This window comes from Thermobia domestica, chromosome 11, assembly GCF_964235325.1.
Source record: "Thermobia domestica chromosome 11, izTheDome1.hap1.1, whole genome shotgun sequence".
In the NCBI taxonomy this organism is placed as follows: domain Eukaryota; kingdom Metazoa; phylum Arthropoda; class Insecta; order Zygentoma; family Lepismatidae; genus Thermobia; species Thermobia domestica.
This window is the reverse complement of record NC_137464.1, coordinates 89,853,627-89,858,142: the sequence shown is the minus strand read 5'-3', so window position 1 is coordinate 89,858,142 and position 4,516 is coordinate 89,853,627. Positions and strand designations below refer to the sequence as shown.

The 4,516-nt window shown below is 33.2% G+C and overlaps 1 long non-coding RNA gene across 1 annotated transcript; it reads right to left on the bottom strand.

The window, feature by feature from the left end:
* Window positions 1-515: 515 nt before the first annotated feature.
* On the bottom strand, window positions 516-4,310 carry LOC145663620 (uncharacterized). Its single transcript, XR_014127197.1, has 2 exons — window positions 3,849-4,310; window positions 516-667 (listed from the first exon to the last, which is right to left on the bottom strand). It is a non-coding gene; the product is annotated as an uncharacterized LOC145663620 (long non-coding RNA).
* Window positions 4,311-4,516: the final 206 nt, after the last annotated feature.

The window sequence follows — 4,516 nt, the reverse complement described above, 5'->3', positions numbered from 1 at the left end:
AAAAAAAAAAAAAAAAAACAAACAACAATGAATTTGTTTGTGGCACTCCAAACTTCCGCAAGAATGTGTTTGCTTTCAGTGAGTGTATGTTACGATACGCTAGCCTCACTAAGAACATATAGCATGCCAGCCGAATCGGGCTCTTACACCACAACGCTATAAATATACCACATTGACTTGACACCTAGTCTTCCGTTTTAGGCGCTGCTATCGGCTGAAGGAATTCCACTCTCTTTCGCTAAGGCTCTCTCGCTTAGCAGCTGCTGAACCCTTATTGGCTCAACGCGTGGGTGTGAGCTTTAGTTCGCATTTTTGCCACGGCTCAAGACATTTTGGCAGCACAATAGTAACATCAATGCAAGTAGATTGGTAGATAAAGAACAGTGTACCAAGGTCAAACGTCACTGTAAGGAGATTGGTCGACATGAAGGAGTAGTACTCAAAGTCAAACGTCAATTCGGCTGCCGTGAAAAATACAAATTAATTTCGAAAACTCTAATAAAAGATCAATCAAGTAAAGTGCCAATTGTTTTATTAAAGAAGTACAAGCCACATTGACAATAAAGTGCAGTCGTATTCAAAAAGTGATTACGCCATTCTGCAAATACTGGTATCGTGGAGTTGGCTCTCTCCAACATCCAATCACAATTCTTCATATTCGCCATACCTGGGTGTTAAAAAAAATAATCTCACAGTACACGAACATTACAAGTTACTTCACGAAACCTTACGGTAATTTAAATGTAACTAGTCACTAATCTAAGATAATGTTAACTATTAAGTATGAGTTAATAATAATGAGAGTAATTAAGTATGAGATAATGTTAACTATTAAGTTAACTATTAAGCAACTATTATGAGCATCAGTTCAATGCTTTTACATCCCATTGGCTATTGTTAGATTCTATAAATTATGTTCACTCAAAACAAGGGATGATGGACATGAAATCTTTTCTGTGCTAATTCTAATTGCAGATTTTAAATTAATTTATAAAAAGTTTCTTCAATTAGGATGGTGGATTTTATTCTCTTTTGCTTGGCGACGCATCTTTACTGAAAATCCACGATACCGTGGCACAACTGTTCGACTTTATTATTAATAATAATAAATTATAGGAGTGTAAAACAATAATTTTCTATAAAGTAGTAACTGTGTAGCACTGGGCATAGTTGCTGCCACTGAAGATATTGATTGGTAGCTACACTCTGTCTCAGAGTAGACTTTAACTAAATACTAAATGCTTCCCCATTTTTTAATTCTAAAATTTAGCGACACAGAGTAATACTGACGAGTATCAGAGATGACATTAGTAATTTGATTTCAACACAGAGACTATGAATGAAGATTAAAGGCAGAAAATTTCCGTGCTTCTGATTTGTTTCTTAAGTTGAATAACGAATTATGCCATACTGCAAAGCTACTAATGATATCTTTCTTTTTGAGGTATCAAGAAAATTGTCATAAATGATTTTGAGAAACTTCATTCCTTGGGTATTCCTTCTCGTCGTCTGGAAACAAATCTATTATACCATAGTGTAGTAATAATGAAATATGACCAAAATTGACTTGACGAAAATTACATAAAACCAAACCTATCTCTTTTATTATATAAGGATGCTAAATACATCAAACCAAAATGTTATACGGTAGACTATGTTGTATTGTAGAGTTCTTTAATAGATCACTTACGGAATACGAAGTAGTTCATTAAAATCATTTTCAAGAAACTCGACCCCAAACAAAACATAGAAAATTACACCATACGGCGTTAAAATATATATATTTTTTTTACTGACAGTAAGCCGGGAAAAGATTTTTATCAAATTATGTATCTAAGTAAATTTCCAAATCTTAATGAGTTTCTCCCCTCTCTTATCATCTTATTCTTGACCATAGGACTATTTACTTAATCTATAAAGAAGGAAAATGCTCAATATAAGTTAAAATAATGTTTTTACAGAAGTTCCTCTTGCCATTTATACAGATGTTAAACGTTAGAAACTTCTTTAAGCTCTATTCAATAATAAGAATTGTATAGTTTTCTGTGAATGGCGTTTTTTTTAATGCAGCAACTGAAACGAAGTTTTTGCATGTTTAGAATTATCAATATTACTTATAAAATAGTGTACACTATCCTACCACTACCAAACACAAGCATTTTGCTTAACGAACTTCTGAAGATATACCGTTATCTATCCATATAGGATATTATCTAAAAATATTAAAACTTTGTAACATTTTTGTGAGATGGCAGGGAGAACAACTCTCATTTTCAGTGAAGTTTCTCTTCTCTCGAATGGATCCAAAAGTAAAACTATACGTGTTATTTGCAGAGAAAGAACCACATGATACTGTTATATTTCAGGAGTGCACAAGCTTTTGCTTGCGATCACCTCTGCAATTATTTTTTTCAAATTCTTGTAGCATTTTGAGGTTGGTTCTCTGACAAAAACAATCGACGTTCAGTTTACGTCATGTATATCGCTTTTTATTTTCGGTCTTTCTTCTTTTTGGAGAGGTTCTAAACAGGGGACCTTATTAACTAAGTAATACTTTCGCAAATTAACTTAGCAGTGACGTACTATGGCGCGGCATCATGCAGTGCAGTGTCTATGAGTAAAAGTTTAACAAATCACACAGTTCATATTCGGGGCGTTCTTACTAATGATTTGCGTTATCTAAAGGTTTGACTACCGAATGATTCATGCCTTAGTTAAAGTCTTAATATAACACTAATCCCATGTAAAATCGCCTATAAAAATAACCCAATTAAAATTATAACTTTTAGGCTTGCTACCGCATTTAATATTTCATTTTTATAATTCTCTATTCGAGTGATGGCCAAATCGGTGCTTCCTGTGAAATATATTCTTTAACATTTTGGTTATCAAGCCATTGGTAGTGGGCCGAGGATTACAAAATGCAGATCACTTACACTACTTTCAAAGTCCTTAGTTTTCAGCCGTAATTTGTCAAGACATACGAAACAAGAAGTATAGATGGGTATGAGCCTAAAGTATGGTTTAAATTTCTTTTAGCCATTACCGTTCTGTTCTAACACTAATCAACTGTAAAAAGTGATAAATATACGATGAAATAGATGTTTAGTATTCGAATACGAATGATATTGAAGAGCAATTAGAAATTTTTCCAGATAATTTCTCTTTATCCACATGATCTTCGTGTCTCTCGTTCGTAGAAAAAAAGAGTCTTATGTCTAACATATCATATAAGAGGTCAGTTTGTGGTTCTCATCACTTATCGAAATAAATTTGAATATGTCAACTAGTCTTCGTTTAAAGTATATTTTTTTAATTCAATACCGTATTGATGTGGGTGCCAAGTTACATTATTATCACGAATCTTTAGAGCTGCTGAATGTAAAATATGTGAACATGGCATTAACACGAGCGAACTCAATAAGACTATTGCATATATTGGAGCATGGATTTCTAAGTTCTGGATGTCGTCACGCACGATTATTTTCTCTCATAAGGCTTTGATACACGCCAGGAGAATTGCTAACCCATTTGCACGAATTTCGGAAAATTTGACTCCAACAAAAGTTAAATAGAAAGGGGGAAATTATCATTACATTATCATGTTTTTTTTTTCGAATCGTTAGACACAATAGCACGAAATTAAGCATACTTTTTTATAGATAATACGCGTCTTAATTCACATATTCAGTATGGAGAATGGAGAAGTAAATCATACAATCATACAAATCGCTTAAAGACCGTAACAGTGGAATATTGTTTAATAGTTTTACTTTGACTATGTATAATACTTAAAATAGAGGAAATAACTTCTAATGTTACACACTGTGAGTAAGAAAAAATCTTACCTTGCGATGAATTTTAGTGTTGCCGACTCTAGCTTAATATTGTAGTCACATTTGGCGTCTATTTTTCTGAATCTCCTAAGAAAATCTGTTATTTGCAGCAGTCTCTAATCCAGACTAGTTAGGTATTCTAGAACAAGTGTGTGAAAGTTAAATGATTCTTCATATAATATACTTGTTTAACTGAACGTAAGCACAGGTGAAGCAATCAGTTACGATGTATCTCAAAGCTCCTATTGGCGTAACAACATCCAATACGGCCAATACTGAACTCTCCTACAGACCAAGGCAAATCGAAAGCACATGGTTGAATCTATTGCAAACCACCATTACAAATGAAAAGAACCATGATATCACGGTTCTACTCTGAAAACAAAACCAGCCAAGTATAATAAAAATGTGTTCGATAGGTATAGTCTAATGCAAACATCTTCATTACAAATATAAGGAATGAACAAATTACCTGGTAGCTATTTATATTTAAAGTGTTCGTTGCCAAGAGATAACGCTTTAACAATACCGGTATTTACTTAAGTAAAATCTCGACTGTTAACTTCGGTTGTCATTTTCTCATTTTCTTAAACTCAAACAATGATGTTTTTTTGTCAATTATGAGCTTATAACAACAACAAGTTCAAAGATGAGACACATTTTATATTTTTTGCATGCGT